At 42.7% G+C, this 7,035-nt stretch overlaps 1 non-coding gene across 1 annotated transcript; it reads right to left on the bottom strand.

Moving 5' to 3' along the window:
• Nucleotides 1-6,508: 6,508 nt before the first annotated feature.
• On the bottom strand, nucleotides 6,509-6,580 carry Trnac-gca (transfer RNA cysteine (anticodon GCA)). Its single transcript has one exon. It is a non-coding gene; the product is annotated as a tRNA-Cys (tRNA).
• Nucleotides 6,581-7,035: the final 455 nt, after the last annotated feature.

The raw sequence follows: 7,035 nt of genomic DNA, 5'->3' as shown, positions 1-7,035 counted from the left end.
ACAACAGTGTCGGAATCCATCGACTCGGTGCCACTGTGGACGCAGTGTTAGCTGCACGTGCACTCCGCCCTGAAGTGAGTGGTCGAGCTCCAAACCGAAAACGTCCTAGGCTGACCATCATTATTTATTTATTTAACCTGAGCAGATGAGGGCCATCAGGCCCTCTCTTACATCGGACCAGTGTTCCACACTTGCAGCATTTCACACATCAGAGTTACCTCATGACAACAGTTCAAATAAGAAAATTAGATTACTCTAGTGACAATATGAATAAAGAGTAATGACTAAGACCTAGTAAAGTAAATGCTGGCAGTATTTTTACAACAGGTGCTGTACATACAAATTATGATAAAAGCAATAATAATAACAGTAATAAAAAACAAAAGCAAATAATAATGATAAACATGAGAAAAATTGGCAAGAGTTATGAAGATTTGTGCAGATGTACATTAATATCTTGGGGTGTAAAGTAGATGTTTACTAGTATAGCGAGTTTTGAGAAAGGGAGATTTAAGGAGGGGGGAAAGAGGGAAGTAATGAGGTGAAGTGCATTCATGTACAGAGGAATGCATTACTGTCGTTTAAGTAGATACGTCATTAACTGTTTTTTGAAGCCGGACATGTTTTTAAGTTCTCTAACATAACGAGGGAGGTTATTCCAGAGTCGAGTTCCTGCTACTGTAAAGGACTTGGAGAAGGTGACTGAGCGATGCAGTAGAACAGAGAGCATTTTATTATGATGGGAACGTGTGTTTCTGTCATGTTGTTCCGACATACGCGTTAAGGACGAGGAGAGATATGAGGGACAGTGTACATTTATGAGGTAGTAGATGAGACAGAGTGTATGGAAATCTCAGTGTTTGTCTGCACGCAGCCAGGACAATTTTGCATATGCTGGTGAAATGTGACCAAAAAGTCGAACGTCACAGATATATCGGACGCAGGCATTCATGACCAGTTCCAGACGTCGCGAATTTTCCTGAGAGAGGCCTTGTAGGATAATATCGCTGTAGTCAATGATTGGGAGTATAATCGTTTGTACTAATTTCTTTTTCAGATCGAAAGGGAAGAGTTTTTTATATTTTTGTAGGACATGAAGGGATGCTGATGCTTTTTTGCACACTGCAGTTACGTGCTCTGTCCAATTTAGATTTTCGTCTATTATTACTCCAAAACTCTTTGCTGAGGGAGACAAATTAATATTTGTCCCATTTAGGATAAGAGTGGTACGGATTCCCGATGTTTTGGGCTAATGAGCTTAGAGTGACCAACAAGTACCGCTTGGGTTTTAGATGGGTTTAGTTTTAGTCCTACGTCCTGTGCCCATTTTGATAGTGCATCGAGGTCTGTATTGAAATTTTCAATAGCTTTCTTAAGATTGCTTGGTTTTGCACTTAGAAACAAATGAAGGTCATCAGCATACATATGATACTTGCAATAGGTCAGAACCAGTGACACATCATTGACATACAGAGAGAAGAGTATAGGACCTAATACTGAGCCTTGGGGAACGCCTGACACTACCTGCCGCCATTGTGATTTTATATTCCCGGGCAGGTCGCGTTGCTGACGAGACGTCATGTATGAGCGAAACCATTGCACTGCACTTGGTGAGAAATTTAGACCGCTAAGTTTGGCTAGTAAGATGGCGAAGTCGACAGTATCAAATGCTTTGCTGAAATCTAAGAAGCAAATGATAGTCGCTTCTTACCTGTCCGTGGCAAGTTTCAGGTCATCTGTCACCTTTATCAGTGCGGATGTTGTGCTTCGATGTTTACGGAAACCTGATTGGTATTCGTCTAGTAGGTTGCTAGTGGTTAGGTAGTTGGTGAGCTGGTCATGGACTATATGTTCTTAAGGCCTTTGATAGTGCAGGAAGAAGGCAGATGGGGAGGTAGTCAGAGGGTGCTGTGACGATGTCCTTTTTAGGCAGTGGCTTAATTTGTCCCAGTTTCCAGGCCTCAGGTAAAACACTTGTGATTAATGAATCGTTGAAAATGACTGTTACAGAGGGCAGTAGTTGATCAATAATAAGTTTTACCATCTGGACAGTGATGCCATCATGTCCAGTAGATGCTGATCTAATCCACATTATGGCTTTCTTGACAGTATTGCAAGTGACGTGTTGTAGATAGAATTTTTCTTTGCTACAGTCGTTCATCCGCATGAAGTAATCAATGATCCTCTGGTGTTTTTTTTTTCTGTTCAATTGTGGTTGTAGGTAATGTGAAGAATCTGTTTAGTTCTTCAGCTGGGACCATGGGATTTTCTGCAACTTTTATTTTGCCTAAACCGAGACTACGGAGATTTTTCCACAGGATAGCTGGTCTACATCTATTGTCAGCTAATGTACGGGCTTGCCTGAGCTTAGCGTTTCTCATCGCTTGACTGACTATGTTTCGTTTCTGCTTGTATACAGTATGATTTTCAGGTGTAGGGTGTATCTTGTATGCTCGATGTGCAGCGTCTCTGACATTCATGACGCTTTATTTATTGAAGGCAGTACATGGCATTCCTGGTAAACTGTGACCACCTTCATGCCGTTATCTGCCCTGTAATGCATGTTACCAGACTATCGACCAGCAGTTACACTATACACGATACCGAACATTATAATGGCCTGGTTAATGCTTATCACGTCAATCTCAAAGGGTAAATTGTACACTTTCATGATTATCGGCCCTAGCCCTGGGAAGTAATTTTAACACGATTCACCTCGCCAGAGCTCGTCTTGTAATGGGCATCTCGATTCGTTGTTTCCATAACCGGCTGGCAAAACTTATCGTTCTTCAGTTTCATGTTGACAGCGTAAGACACGATTTTGTTCCCCTGATTTCTGTGGGTGTTTGGTGTTACAACTTTCCACCACTCAGAATGTCGAGCCGCTAGTTAAATTTTTGCAAGATTAGGAAAAGAATAAATTTTATGTCTTACGTTAATTGCAGTTGTAATTATTGTGCTGCATGTATCGTACACTGCATGAGAGAGCTGAACAGACAGCAGAGCCACCTACCAGCGATAACATGGATCACAGAAGCGCCCAGGCATCGACATCATCAGTCAGAGAACACCTGGCCACTAACAATGACCGCCGCGATGATTATGATGATTGGAATAAATGCAAAGACGCTCCTTGGCCTGTAGAAGATGGTCTATCCGAGTTTTTATTCTGAGAATGAAGCCGGAGTTACGCCTGGATTGTGGTGATGTATTTGTTTATGCATATGTAAATACGCAGGAAAATAATAAAGGGAACGTATTTTAATGTTTAGTTCAGACGTGGTGCCTGAGTATGATAGGTAGAATATTGGATAATACATATTAGGAATTTTTTTTTGATGATTGCTAGGTACGAACGCCTGAAGAGGAAGCACTTGTCAGGATCGAGAATTGTTATCTACAGGGTGGCACACGAAATGTGTTACCATTTTGTTTATGAATGTAAACTTTATTGTCAATACGATCTGATGGTTCAAATGGCTCTGAGCACTATGGGACTCAACTGCTGAGGTCATTAGTCCCCTAGAACTTAGAACTAGTTAAACCTAACTAACCTAAGGACATCACAAACATCCACGCCCGAGGCAGGATTCGAACCTGCGACCGTAGCGGTCTCGCGGTTCCAGACTGCAGCGCCTTTAACCGCACGGCCACTTCGGCCGGCAATACGATCTGAAAGGGACGTATACTACAGTCAAGAGCCGTCCATGGAGATTTGTTCTAACTCAGCACATGCTCAATATGTCCACCATTTCTTCAAAGAAAAAGGGTCCAATGAGCCCATACTGGGAATTGGTGCCCACGCTGTAATCCTCGGAGCATAATGTTGTCGTTCATGAAGCACTTGTGGGTTTTCAGTGGCCCAAAAGCGTACATTTGGTTTGTTAACCACACCGTCTAAATGAAAATGCGCGTCGTCTGAAAACCAAACGTTGTTGAGAGTTTCTTCCCTATCCTCCGCCCACTGAGCAAACAGTAGTCTCTGCTGCTTGTGTTCTTCAGTGAGCTTCTGTGCACAGCTCATCTTGTATGGGTACATATGGAGGTCACTTTTAAGAATGCGTTGAACGGAGCGTCTGGATATTCCCAGTTGCACTGCTGCCTTTCTACACGATTTCCCGGGACTTCTCTGTTCAGCAACTCGTACCGCTTCAATATTCTCCGGCAAACAAACAGGCTTAGGCCGAGGTCGCTTCGCTTCCAATACTGTTGCTTCCTGTACAAATTTATCGTACAACCTGTGGAAGGTCTTTTTGCAAGGGACCCGTCGTGTGTTAAACTGTTGTTGAAAACGCCTCTGAGTCACAATAAGGCTTTTCGTTTCTTGAAAAACTAACACAACTGCCGATCGTTGCTGTGTCGTTAGTCTTCCATTGTCAGCCATTGCTGCTTACTAGTCTCCTAGCGGCAGTATCCTGAATTACACGTCATTTCGTAACTCATTTGTTTTTCCAAGCTCTGCTGGTACTGCTGTAGAGATCCCAGCGGGATATCTAACGTGCGTCGTAAATTGTGAAAGAAACAATTGGTAACACATTTCGTGCGCCAGCCTGTATATAATTAGTAATTTTCTGGTAGTATAAAGTAGGGTTCGGGATTAGCCGAGCGGTCATGGACTGTGCGGCTGGTCCCGGCGGAGGCTCGAGTCCTTCCTCGGGCATGAGTGTGTGTTTGTCCTTAGGATAATTTAGGTTAAGTAGTGTGTAAGCTTAGGAACTGATGACCTTAGCAGTTAAGTGCCATAAGATTTCACACACATTTGAACATTTTTTACTTAAATAATAAATAAATAAAATGAAATAAAAATAAAATCTGTGAGCGAAGTGGCGAGATATTTCATCAGTACTGCGTCCTAGATACTGTTAAAGTTCATGCAGCAAATCAGGGAATGTCTTCCAGAAAGGACTGGCTAGAGGAGAGGACGCACACGTCTAACCGTGCCTACAGTGCTGCGGGAGTCTACTTTTATCCGATGTTTGTAGTTTGGTAGTACTACGCTCAGACGTCGAATGCTGTTCTACACACGCACCGTTGTAGAGAACGACAGATTGGTCTGTGATAATCAGTTTTTTTTAAACTGCGTTCTCAGTAGCACTGAGGCTTTTATAGAATAAGTGTGTTTTTGTTTGTAGTATACATACGACCAGAATCTTTTCAGATTTTCTGGCAGATTTTGAGACAGAGTTTCGTTGCGCAAACTATTAACATCTTGCATTGAGGTAGATAGTAAATATCGACCTTCTATAATATTCGCCTATTTTGCGCATTTTGTGTTCTTTTAAATTTGACATGCTTTTTACGTTGCTTCTGCAACGGTATTCTGACCTGTTTTGTGTACCGTGGGGGATCAGTTCTGTCTCTTATTTGGCATAACTTCCACAACTGCTGTCAATATTATTTTTTGGAATGTAAGCCACATCTAGTCTAGGCTTACATAGTTAGTTCGGAGGAGACAGTCTCTTAGGAAGGCGTCAACTGACTCTTTTTACCTGCTTTTTTAAATAGATACATTCTGCGTTCAATTTTAATGAGTTTGGAAATTTGTGGTAACGTCTTATGGGACCAAACTATTTAGGTCATCGGTCGTTAAGTCTACACACTACTTAATCTAACTTAAACTAACTTACGCTATAGACAACACACACACACACACACACACACACACACACACACATGCGCGAGGGAGGACTCGAACCTCCGACTGGGGGAGCCGCACGTACCGTGACAAAGCGCCTTTACCGTGACAAGGCGCCTGAGACCGCACGGCTACCCCCAGCGGTAGTGAGTGTGATGATACGGTGTTCAGTGTCGCTACATGACCTCGTGGTCAGTCCCTGTATCCGTGGTGATGCTCAGGATTACTTGTTAAGAGACCAAGTCGAGATGAGAGAGAATATTCTGCATGGCATGGATTTCAACAGATCTGACACGGCTAAAACAGTGCAATTTCAAATGTCTAGACCAGCGTTCGTTACGAATTTGTTTTACCTTCACATACTTGGTTAAACTCTTTTTTAAATGATATTTTTCAACCTCAGGAGGTTGATTAAACACACATACATTTCTACAGTGCAACTCAGTTTTAGAAATTATGACACCACTAACCAAGGCGTCGCGGGGACGGAATTTAGCCTTCCCTCTATAGCTGAGTAGAATCCTTTCCAGCACCACAAGGCTTAACAGTTCCACGTTCCAATAGTCCACCTCTAATAAACGTGGTTGAACATGTCTTGCTGCCTTGTCGAATTCGAAACAGAGGGTGAATTTGCTAGCGAACATTCTTCACGTCATCACGACTAGTTAGCGGCTGAAAGCACTGACAAAGAACAACAAAAAATCCAGAACAGAACGACAATGAGAACACACTCAATGTTCACGCAGAAGACAGCCTGAACATCTAGTACTGGAAAGTACGCCGCAACGACTGAGCAGCGTCATAACACGTCCCAGCTACACGACGTCTCAAGCGGAACCACATATTTTGTGAGATTGGGATATACAAAACAGAAGGGGGCACCCGGATTTGAACCGGGGACCTCTCGATCTGCAGTCGAATGCTCTGCCACTGAGCTATACCCCCAACCTGTAAATCAATGCTGCTAGGACTGTATTTGTGAGTTGGGACTTTCAGGAACCTAGGCTTATTTGATGTGTGTAAGCTGTGTGCTTTTTCTATTTCCATGTACTGTATTTCGTAGTTTCTGACCGTTATTGAATCTTAATCTGGCATCTGCCTTTCCTATTAATAGGTGGTAACTGCACTCTACATCACTCCATACATTGCTCCTAATATTTAATAAATGTCACTATTTCCAGTGACTGTTCGGCAATTGTACAAGAAAACCGTAACTGGTCAATCTGTGTATTTTTGCGCTGTAAGTTATTTTTGTTGAAGCTGAGAGTCATTTGCCAGACCCTGTACAAGTCATCGATCCTCTGCTTACGCTCCTCCTTTTCACTAGAATTTCCTCCTGTTGCAACTTATCTATATGGAACAGCATCATCCAAGAACAGCGTCATGGAGCTTCCGACGTT

This window comes from Schistocerca nitens, chromosome 4, assembly GCF_023898315.1.
Source record: "Schistocerca nitens isolate TAMUIC-IGC-003100 chromosome 4, iqSchNite1.1, whole genome shotgun sequence".
Taxonomy (NCBI): domain Eukaryota; kingdom Metazoa; phylum Arthropoda; class Insecta; order Orthoptera; family Acrididae; genus Schistocerca; species Schistocerca nitens.
The sequence above is the reverse complement of the archived record's forward strand: the minus strand, read 5'-3'. Positions and strand labels throughout refer to the sequence as shown.